This window comes from Stegodyphus dumicola, chromosome 1, assembly GCF_044657685.1.
Source record: "Stegodyphus dumicola isolate Sdum_Otavi_A_Nest chromosome 1, ASM4465768v1".
NCBI classification, from domain to species: Eukaryota; Metazoa; Arthropoda; class Arachnida; order Araneae; family Eresidae; genus Stegodyphus; species Stegodyphus dumicola.
Window position 1 is genome coordinate 250870907 of NC_140768.1, and position 13025 is coordinate 250883931.

Genomic DNA, 13025 nt, shown 5'->3' on the forward strand with positions numbered 1-13025 from the left:
ACTTTTTCTTCATAACACGATTGCAGGTTACCTCTAGTTCGTATTCAGGGCACTATGACGGCCCCACGCTACTTGGATAATATACTGCGGGCGGTGGCACTCCTCTACCTTCAGGAGCTGCCTAATGCAATTTTTCAGGAGGATAACGCCCGACCACACAGTGCTCGCATCTGCCAATATGCTCTGCAAGGTATGCAGATGCTTCCCTGGCCACCGTACTCTCCTGACCTGTCACTAATCGAAAATGTGTGGGATGTGATTGGACGCCGTTTGCAGACTTTGCCCCTGCCTCGTTCAGAAGACGAACTGTGGCGAATGGTTGAAAGGGAATGGAGAGCCATCCCTCAGGACACCATCCGCACTCTTATTGACTCTATGCCTAGACGTGTTTCTTCGTGCATCGCTGTCCGCGGTGGTCCTACAACCTACTGAGTATACAGTATATACATCCAGTGTATATGTTGTATGTAGCACTTTATTTGATCTTTATTCTCATAGTCCTACATAGTACTGGCACGAATATCTTATCCTTCTTCCCAAATGTATATTCATTTAAAATAAAAGTAGTATGTTCTGTAATAATTCTAGCGCTTTTTCTACCCATACTGCATATTGTATGTAACACCCTTGTTATAATAACATTGTATAATTAATCTACCGGTAATCTTGTGATGAGTACTGCCGCTATTTTATATGTAGGAGCTCGTATGACATAATCTGTATAAAGGGGTTTCGCACGTTTTAGCATTGATTTGTACTAACTTCAGAAGATATTTCGCGCACTTTACTACGGAAGTGTATTTACTACTGAAATACATTTATTACTGAAACGTACTGTTTATACTATTAAAATGCAATAATTAAATTTTCAGTAATCTTCTAGCTCGTATTTTGTATGGTAATTATATTGTGTTATATAACTTGTATATAGTATTTTGAATGCCATTATAAACACTATACCCTTGAATGTATTTACTCCAGAATATCGGTAACATGTTAATCCAGATATGTATTTATTGTATTTTATGTTGCAGTTCACATGAACAGTGTTGTTATAATCGGTCTGTACGTAATATTGTAACCTGCACTTTGTATGGTAACTGTAATGTATCATTTAGCTCGCAGTCGTCACATGTCATGCAGGTCATACGAATCGTCTAACATATATCTGTACCTCTGGTATTACATCACTATTGCGAATGTCATCTGGTTACATAACAAACTGTATATGCTATATTGTTTATATCTGCACCCCCCCGAGATGTACTTACTCCTGCTATGTGCATCGTTTCATGCCACAATAGTAACACTATCTAAATATGTACATGTTGTATTAATTGTTCAACTGTAACATTGCAATCTCTTCTCATATAGTAGTTGCAAGTTATTTATTAGCAGTTGACTGTATAGCATGTCTTATACGTATGATTGTACATTCCATTACTGCCCTTTGCTCTATGTATTACATCCGCATTTCTATATTGAACTAGTGTACTGTTTTTATCTGATATGTCACATAATATATGCACGCATTTTTAGTATGCGTATGTATATGTGCCTCTGGTATAGCATCACTTGTGAAGATAGTGACTTTCAACAATCTGTAAATATTACATATATAGTTTATATCCTATTCTTCTAGATGTAATTACTCCTGCTATGCACATCGAACCATGCTTGATTTGTAATACTAGTTACATATGCTAATGCTGTTTTCTAAATAATGGTGGGCGTGGTGCTGTACTGATTAAGCACTATGGTAAAGGGACAGTGCCCACGTCCCCCGTCACTTATCACTTAGCCTACTGAGCAGACGCCGTTCTCTCTCTGTTTTCTACCATTTTGAAATAAAGATCACTAATTGTTGCTCGCTGTCTCTGTCTTTTTTCCGAATTTCATCACTTTCTGACCACTCCTTCTTGGTGTTGCATTTTCAATGTCGAGCAGTCTATATTAGGGCTACAAATACTATTACTATATTAGGGATACAAATACAGTCACTTCAGGATGTAAACACTTGTATTGATCAAATGGGTATAATATTAATGTCCTGCAATTATGAAGCAGGAATTATTTATATTACTATATTAAAGTTTTATTTTGAGCATGCTCGAGCTTTATTCAGCTTTAAAGTGTAATAACACCGAAATTCATAAGGCGTAATCAAATAATGAGAACAAAAGGCCTCCAACGATTGAGAATCAGTTTTGCATTTAAGGAGCATTTTTGATATTCTAAAAAAATATATGTACAAATATATTTCAAACGCTATATTTAAGTTATTCATCTTGTAATACAATGTATTTTTTAATAGTTATTTTATTGAAAAATAGCCCAAGTCTGAATTTATGCAAAGCAAAAGTCTAATTTTATAGTATTTGCACTTAGTGCTTTTAGACACGTGCGCTTATCTACTTTTTTGAATTCTGTATTCATCATAACATTTTAAATGGTTTTAGAAATACAATACAATTTAGCATAAGGTATATAGGTTCCGAATTAGTTAACTATTTTAAAGTTTCACATTACTTATTTATTTTTGAAATACTAAATTTTCTCTTGTAGATCTTTATGCAGAGAAGATGTCTAAAATATATATGAAATATCGTATTTTAGGGCTAGAAAAGGCTGAGTCAGGCTGAGAAAAATTCGGAAGTGGTAAAAAAAGTATTTTATTCTTGAAATTGTCATCATGGAAAACGACAAGGAAATGGTACTTTAAGACCTTTTCCATTAATATTTAAGGCTCGATTTTCAAAAAAGAACGTATTTCCGCTTCGATAATGGAACAATCTTCTTTGGAAATGTCAGCAGCTATTTCTTTTTATTTTAAACAGGGAAGATATAAATCTAAGAATATAGATGGAATGTTTTCTCTTTTGGCCTAATTCAGTAATATATAGAGCTATATCGTATATATGATATTTCATGTAATATGTTAAACATAGAAAATGCCGTGGTTCGCAAAACAAATATGTATTACTAAGTAATACGCAGACATACAAGCAAAGTTACATGCAGAGAAATACAAGCAAACAGAGAGCGAAAAAGTCTACAGAGGTTATATATGTGGGAGTCATCAACGTCCAATGCTGAATTAGAATACCAGGATTATGACGTCATCAGTATAGCATCACCCAGCGCAGTAAGAATCATCCCAGACAGCGCTGAGACCTGGTCGAGAGTGGAGGGCAGACGTGAGCAGACGGCTCACACGTCTTCAAGAGTTTATAAAAGGACTGTTGGTGCATCATTATGTTAATCCTGCATACCGTTAACTTCATCTTTATATACTTTTTTTATTTACTTTTATTTCTTTCTATTAAATAAACCATTTAAATATTACTTCGTGATCTCATGCTATGAATCAAGTCAAATTCTACAAAAAAATATGGCGACCAACCGTGCGGCCTCGAATTCCAAAATGTGCGAGTACTAGAACTGTGCTTTGAACTGTGAACTGAGTGAACTGTTGTCACAAGTTATTCGATTTATTGGATTACTCGTATAAAGTGTGGATTACCCAATTGACGACGATCATCTGTCGGGTGAGTACAAAACTTTCTTTCCAATATGAAGTTAGTAGAAATTCCAGAATTGGAAGCAGCTTTAAAGAACAGTAAAAGTTCTGAAATCAAAAGTTTGCATAAGCTTATTTTTAATACTGATGGAGATCGAAATAACCGGAAAAGATTACGTGAATTTTCTGGCTTTATATTTAAACCAGATTCTGAAGAATTTAATAAGAAAATAGATGCAGTGCAGAATAGTTTTTCTTTGAATGAGTTAATTAAAATTTGCAATGTACTGTGCATAAATTCAGAAGGTTCAAAAACGGAAGTCGTAACCCGAATTGTCTCTTACCTATGTGATTTATCTGTATTATTTGAAAATATTTTGCATGAAGAAAATAGTGATATTGAAGATGAAACTATTAATAAAATTTCTGAAGTAATGCTTGATGATAATCAAAGAGACAATCCTGGTTTTAATGAGTCTCAAGTAAATAACAGTATGCAGCTTCCAATTCAAGATCATTTTAAACCTCATCTTAGTTTTTCTGATATTGAAAGTATTGTTAATCCTTTTTCTGGTAATGCATATGAAAATGTTGATAAATGGATTGATGAATTTGAAGATGTTATAAACTCTTTGAAATTGAGTTATTTGCATAAATTAGTTTTTGCTAAAAGATCATTAAAAGGTAAAGCGAAACTATTTATTCAGAGTGAACCTAAAGTTAATGACTGGTGTAAGTTAAAAAAGCTTTTGAAATCTGAATATGGTAAAGCTTTTAATTCTGCTGAGTTGCATGAAATGTTATGTAAACGTAAATTAATGCCTAATGAATCCTTAGATGAGTATTTTTTGAAAATGAAAGAAATGTGTTCGCGAGGTAACATTGAAGATGCTTCATTAATTAAATATGTTATTGATGGTATTCCTGATTCTGTGGTTAGGAGAACTATACTGTATGGTTGCGAAACAATATCTGAATTTAAACAAAGGCTTAAAATTTATGATAAAATGAGATCGGACAATGATAAGTTTAAAAATCCGAAACCGAAAGTAAACACTCAAGTTAAAGATAGAAGCAAGCTTTCGTCATCAAACCGAAATCAATCTAACGTTAATAAGGTCAAATGTTTTAATTGCCAGGAATTTGGGCATTATTCTAAGCATTGTGTAAACAAATCAAAGGGTGTAAAATGTATAAAATCTAAGAAGTTCGGGCATTATTCAACGGACTGTCCAGATCAGACCACCGAGACACATCAAGCAGCTTTATTACAACGAATTTGTGACAAGGATAGAATTATGAAGACTGTAGAAATAAATAATCATTTAGTTGATAGTCTAGTTGACACTGGTTCAGATGTAACGATATGCAGCGTAGAGTTACACAAGCAGATTGGTTCTCCTAATTTAAATTGTAGTGATATCACATTAAACGGAATTGAATCAAAACAAACGTACCCTATCGGCTTTTTTATTTCTGATATTTCAATTGATAGTTTTTCACTTCGTACGAAAATTTATGTTGTTAAGTCATTATGTAATCAAATTGTATTAGGTTTGGACGTATTCAGTCAGTTTAACTTCTCTTTTACCGAGAATGGCCTTCAAATAATTTCTCATCGGAATAAAAGTAATGTAAACTTGATAACTGCTGAGTCATATCGAAATTCTAACGTTCGTTGCGTTATGGGAAATTTGAATATTGCTATCTCATTGAAGAATGCTTATGATCCTTCGCGATCGTCTGGCGTCTCTGTTAATGTAAACAAAAGTCCCGAAAGCGGAAGTAGCGCGACGTTTAATTACCTTTCACATCTGGTGGATGCTATTTCTGTCAACGAGATTGATTTATCGCATATTTCAAATGCAGAACATAAAGAAAGACTGTGTAATTTAATTAATTCGTACCAACCACGGAAAAATAGACAATCTGACTTCAAGATGCAAATAAATTTATGCGATGATATTCCTGTCTGTCAAAATAGAAGATACATGTCTTTCGCGGAACAAAAAATTGTTGACGATCAAATTAAGGAATGGTTAAAAGAGGGCATAATAAAGCCTAGCAATTCTAATTATTCGGCGCCTATTGTTTTGTGTAACAAGCGTAATAATTCGAAACGTTTATGCGTGGACTATCGGAAATTAAATAAGAAGATTATTAAAGACAAATTTCCACTGCCTTTAATTCCGGAAGTACTTGATCGCTTAGAACAGTCCAAAGTCTTCACGACACTAGATTTGAAAAATGGCTTTTTCCATGTAGACATAGGCGAAAATTGCACCAAATATACCGCTTTTGTAACACATAATGGTATCTACGAATTTCTTAAAGCTCCTTTTGGTTTATGTATTAGTCCAAATGTTTTTCAAAGGTACATTTATTCAGTATTTCGTGACTTGTTAAATGAAGGTGTACTAATTATTTATATGGATGATATAGTCATACCGGCTAATGATGAAGTTGAATGTTTAGACAAATTAGAAAGAGTATTCAAAACTGCTTCGGAGTATGGATTACAAATAAATTTCAAAAAGTGCCAATTCTTAAAACGTAAAATTGAATTTTTGGGACATGTAATTGAAAACGGAACTATTCGACCATCACCTTCCAAAACTGTTGCTGTTCGAAACTTTCCACAACCGCGTAACTGTAAACAACTACAAAGCTTTTTAGGACTAACGGGATATTTTCGTAAATTCATTCCTCAGTATGCTAAAATAGCTAAACCTCTTAGTGACTTACTTAGAAAAGGTATTGGTTTTAAGTTCGATTCCGAACAACAGGAAGCTTTTTGCAGATTAAAAGAAATTCTCTCTCAGGCACCTGTTCTACACATATTTAGGCAAGGATATCCATTAGAACTTCATACTGATGCTAGTAGTCAAGGCTTTGGTGCGGTATTACTCCAATTGTCTGATGATGGTAATTATCACCCAATCCAGTATATGAGTAAGAAGATTTCACCGCAGCAAGAGAAACTCTGTAGTTACGAATTAGAAGCCCTTGCAGTAATAGAAGCTCTGAAGAAATTTCGAAACTATTTGTTAGGGACTAAACTCAAAATTGTAACTGATTGTAGTGCTTTTCAGAAAACTTTAGATAAGAAGGATTTAACTCCTAAAATTGCGAGATGGGCAATGTTTATTGAAGAATTCGATTATGAAATTGTACATCGTTCAGGAAGCCAAATGAAACATGCTGATGCTCTAAGTAGAAATGCTCTAATTTTAACATCATACACATCCGATGTAACTGAGAAGATTCGGTTAGTACAACAACAGAATGAAGATGAACATGTGAAATTAATCAAGAATTTAGTTGAGAAGGGAGAAGAAAATGGATTCTTCGTGAGAAATGATATTTTGTACAAATTTGAAAATGGTAAAGATCTTCTAGTAGTGCCAGAATCCTTACAGAACGAAATCATACAGAAGGTACATAAAAAAGGTCACTTTGCTGTAGATAAAACCGTGAATGCTGTAGAGCAAGAATTCTATATTCCCAGACTGAAATGCAAAGTTGAAAAAGTAATTGCTAACTGTATAGAATGTATACTGTACAACAAGAAGCAAGGAAAAGCAGAAGGATTTCTTCATCCTGTACCAAAAGAAAACGTTCCCTTGAGTACGTATCATATCGACTTTATTGGACCTCTTCCATCGACGAACAAGAGATACCAACACATTCTAACTGTTGTCGACGCTTTTACGAAATTTACTTGGTTCTATCCAGTGAAATCACCAACTACACAAGAAGTTATTTCAAAATTGAAGCAACAACAGACTGTATTTGGAAATCCAGCCAGAATCATTTCAGATCGAGGTAGTGCCTTTGCATCGAAAGAACTTTTAGCTTATTGTACTGAAGAAGGAATAGAACATGTCAAAATTACTACCGGTATTCCAAGAGGTAACGGACAAATTGAGCGAATTCATAGAATTTTGATTCCTGTTTTGTCAAAATTATCACATGAAGATTCAACGAAATGGTTTAGATATGTTTCAGATGTTCAGAGAATAATCAACAGTACAACTACGAGAAGTACGAAATATTCACCGTTTGAGCTTCTCATAGGCACGAAAATGAAGAATAAAGAAGATTTGAGAATTAGTGAAATATTGAATGAAGAATATTTAAAGCAATTGATGCAAGAACGCGATGAGATGAGAGAAGATGCTAAAAACAACATTTTGAAGATACAAGAAGAGAATCGTAAACAATTCAACAAGAAACGTAAGAAACCGAAACTATACAAGATTGGCGACTTGGTAGCCATTCAGAGAACTCAATATGGGACTGGTTTGAAACTACGACCTAAGTTTCATGGACCGTATAAAATCATAGCTGTTCGATCAAATGACAGATATGAAGTCGAGAAAGTAGGATGCCATGAAGGACCAAATTTGACATCTACTGCGGCTGACCATATGAAGCCATGGTCAAATTGATTTAATGCTTGTATCAGCTCAAAGCCTAAGGACCTGATACTCTATGTTTTTCTTTTCTTTTTTTTTTATTTATCTTTGCAGGTACATGATAGTGATGTCCATTCAACAGACATCGAGGACGATGCCTCTTCAGGCTGGCCGAAGCTGTGGGAGTCATCAACGTCCAATGCTGAATTAGAATACCAGGATTATGACGTCATCAGTATAGCATCACCCAGCGCAGTAAGAATCATCCCAGACAGCGCTGAGACCTGGTCGAGAGTGGAGGGCAGACGTGAGCAGACGGCTCACACGTCTTCAAGAGTTTATAAAAGGACTGTTGGTGCATCATTATGTTAATCCTGCATACCGTTAACTTCATCTTTATATACTTTTTTTATTTACTTTTATTTCTTTCTATTAAATAAACCATTTAAATATTACTTCGTGATCTCATGCTATGAATCAAGTCAAATTCTAGATATATATAACTTTACAACAGATCATGGTTTAACAAATCATAAACAAGACACAATAAATAACCAATCAAAAATAACATAAAGAATGGGATTAAGTTTCAGAATAATTCAGACCTGACTGAAAGCTAATGTATGTATCGGACGTGACCGAAAGCTATACTTCTTTTTAACCAGTAAGAATGCGATTACAAATATCTCAACACTCCCGCTTAATCGCACATTATACAAAACATAAAAGAATTACACAATTTTTAAACAGCTCAATGATAAAAGTTCATAGAATTTTGTTTTCGACAAAGCCTTAGTTAAAATATGTGCAATTTGTAAACTTGATTGTACATATTCAATTCTAATATTATTTTCCTTAACAGTCTTACGAGTGAACTTTAATTTTATATCTATATATTTCAACCTACCTGAAAAGTTTTCATTAACAATATTTTTGATATATGACTGGTTAATTTCATTTACTACATTATTTTATCCATAAAACATCTTGAATACCTTTGCATAAAGCAATTATTTCAGCTTCTGTTGATGAAAGTGCAACACACTTTTGATTGTTACAGCACCACATAATAGGACAGTTTAAAAACATTATAAAGTAATCAGCAAATGATTTCCTATCTTGAGTATCTCCCCACCCCCCAATCTGCATCTACATACAAACATAAGTGTGCCCTTTCCAAATCACCCTTTTTGTGTATCAATTTTAAATTTAAGGTGTTTTTCAAGTACCTAAGAATGCTCTTTAGAGCACACCAGGCAACATCAGTAGGATGCTCCTGCAGGTGGCTTAAGCAATTTACTGCAAATAAAATATCTGGACTTGTAATATATGCTAAGTAAAGTAAAGATCCAATTAATTCTTTAATACGGCGACGACATGAATGTCATGAATTGTATGGGCCATGAAATGCATTTCCTTTCTGAAAATCAGCTGCTGTAGATTTTGGTTAAATGGGAGTTTGGGCTGTTCCAACTCAATTGCTTTCGCTCGCACTTGGTTTCAACTACACAGATTTATTACCAAAAGTTCAGAGTTGCCAAAGGCCAATCACGGTAGTAAAATAAAAAAGATGTACTTTAAGTACATCTGTCACTCGGAGACGTAAAAACTTTCAGAGCTTGGGACTGGCATTCGTGGTCGTGGCGACAAAAGTTGCATTCAAAAATAACAAAAGTCGTAATTATAAAACATAGAAAAAAGCTGAAAACTATTTACATAAATACAATTTCCAAGACGAGTTGTGATGTATGGTGCGGAGTCTTTTGACCACATATTCAACAGTAGGGTCATAGTCGCACAGGCTTCTAATAGAAGCGTGGGAAGAGGTTCTAAGGCTTTCAAAGAAATTATGTGAAGTGATCAAAATTTGTTCCTGCAAGGCCTTCACATTCAGATCCTCCTGAATTTGAGAGTTCCTCACAAACCACGGTGAGTTCACAATCGCTCTAAGTATTTTATTTTGTATTATGTCTAGTTTAGCACGCTCAGTCTTGTTGGCTATCGCCCATGCTGGCACTGCGTATAACATAATCGGTCTGATTAAGGACAGATACAATGTTCTTTTGATTTTTAGCGATACGTTAGACTTTCTGTCAATCAAGCTGTAAAGGGCACAGAACGCAGCATTCGCTTTTTCCGCTGCGGCTGTAACATGGTGTTTAAAGGTAAGCTTGCTATCTATAATAACTCCTAAATACTTATAGGAGTCAGCCATCGGAACTGTATCGTTTTTAATTTTGATATCCGTATTAATAATTACATTCTGCCTGTAGCGTCTATAAAGCACAACACAGCATTTACTAGAATTTAAATTGATTTTCCAATCCTCGCACCATTTCGTAACGATATTTACTTTGAATTGCAGTTTTTCCATTGCAAGAGGCGGGCTGACAGAATCCGTAAGTACGACCGTGTCGTCGGCGTATTTTAGAATCTTGGAAGCCAAGGGATTTGGAAGGTCATTTATAAATATATTGAAAAGACAGAGAGCGAGGACTGCTCCTTTTGGGACACCACTGTAAATTATCCTTTTCATGGAAATTGCATTTCCACGCTTTACTTGGAATGTTCTACGGTAAAGATATGAGATCATAAGTTGAATAAAGCTGACCGGGAGCAGGAAATTGCTGAGCTTATGGATAAGTCCTGCGTGCCACACTCGATCGAATGCCTTTATGAGCTGTTTTACAATCAGACATTTTAAATTTATCAAGTAATTTTTCAATATATAGTTTCTGATCTAAATATAAACAACCAGACTCAAATTTCAGTCTAATTAAGTTTCAGAATAATTCGGACCTGACTGAAAGCTAATGTATGTATCGGACCTGACAGAAAGCTATACTTCGTTTTAACCATTAAGAATGCAATTACAAATATCTCAACATAATAAAAATACATAGATGAAAATTTGGAATACATTCAGAAGGATAACTATGGGTGAAACGTTTGATGTCTGCTTTTTTTTTAATAATATTTCAGTATTATCAATTTCTCATCTTAGAACTTCAAGCAAACTTGAAAGCAAATTTTACAAAATAAGCATATGATTTCACATATAAAATTAAGTATTCTTAGTAGCATTGTGAAACTTATTGGTATATGCAATTCCAGGTAATCAAATCAAGCAGTTATAAAAAAGAAATTTGCTTAAAAAATTAATTAGCTTTAGTACGTTGACTGCCACGGCGAAATTGTGTAAAATACACTTTTGAGCCATTTTTTAATTCTAGTGTTTATTCTTCCTTCTATCCTAAACATCATTTCAGTACCTAGTTTTCGCTAGAACTCAATACTGTTTTATTTTTCCATTTCATTTTTAGTCGCATGATTCTAAATTTCTATATTTTTTGTTTTTATAAATACCGTATTTGCTGGCGTATAAGACGCACTCCCTTTTTATACACATTTTTGAAGGATTATTAATCATTATAATGAATTTACAGTATTTTAAATATGAAATAATGCAATAATATAATAAAAGTAATACTTTCTGAAAATACCCAATCTAAGAAAGAACACCTTTTAATCTTCTTCGTCAAAACCCAACACTTTGAAATCCCTTCTAAATCAGCATCTGATTCCTCATACAACACATTGTCCTATGCACCATTCAGTGCATTACTAATGCCACACTTCTTAAATGATTTAACCACTGTCTCTGTTTTCAAAGCATTCCTTGAACGTTTGGGAAGTAAGTTTGCGAATGGGTAACATTCGCAAAAAAGTTGCGAAATGCCAAGCCTCTTCCTGATAGCGTAACCTCAAATTTTGAAGACTGCGTCCAGCTCTTCAACTTCTCCTTCATAAATCCCTTAAATGTTTTATTAATGCAGACATCTTAAGGTTCAAACTGACTAGTTAGGTCTAACTGAGTTTTCAACTCTTTGAGTTTATGTTTAACATCTTCTATTACTTTAATATTCCCACACCCCGCAAGGAAACAGATAAAAATTGGATTCGAATAGAGGAAATTTCCAGAAATGAATGTAATCAAAAACTGAGTATCGACGTATAAGATGCATCCCGTTTTTCAGACCTATTTTAAAAGTAAAAATGTGCGTCTTATACGCTGGCAAATATGGTAGATTACGACTTAATTTATAGAAAGGAACGCAAAATTCCATTGTCGTAATAATAAAAGTTAATCTGAGTCAAATTATCTTTAAACAAATAATACGTTACCATACAAATAGTGAAAAAGCATATGTAACCAAAAATGAATAACTTAGTGAATGCATAAACATCTTAAAACGTACCTTTAATGTTATACTTTTATAATAAGCTACGCAATCTCCTTTAATTTTAACTTCGTTATCTTACTTCTACATAAATACTAATTATTAAAAGTCATTGCGGCAAAATACAGACTAAGATTATATAAAGTGTACAAAAAACAAAGCTTCTATAAACCGGAAATCAAGAATACGGAGCAACTTTCTGAGGCCGTAGAAATAATTTTAACTGCATAAATATGTGTGTTTGTGAAGCACCAGTGATTGACATGGCTTCAAACAATTAAAAAAACTGTGAATCGCATTCGATGCACACGGGTCCAAAAAATAACGCGGCTGTGACGTACATGGCAGTCAAGGCGTTAATCATAAGATTATTGTACTCCTATCCGTAGACAGGAAACTACACACTCGTAATATTTTTAGCTTTTCGTTTATTAAATATATACAGGAAAATACACTTCTTTGTCTGTTGAGAACTACACCGTCCGGCAGAGAAATCTTTCCAAACAACGTTCCATTTTATGAAAATAAAATAGTGATTAAAGTATAGATCTCTGTAGCACGGATAGGGAAAGGTACAGAGGATCATTTCTTGTCATTCATGAAAACTCTTCGTAGTGATGTGTTTTGTCGCTTGACGACTACACAGCTACACAGATGAGCATCCATGTATTACTCCATTTACAGCACGTTGTTTTATCCCAGAATGATTGTCAGGGGCTAGCAGTACTCACTGGAGGGCACGATTCGTGATTTCCATATCTAGGGATACTTGGTAATGAAAATCTTTGAAAGCGAGCTTTAGACCATAGATGACAACCTTTTGGTTGCAATCCAGGAGACCATTAC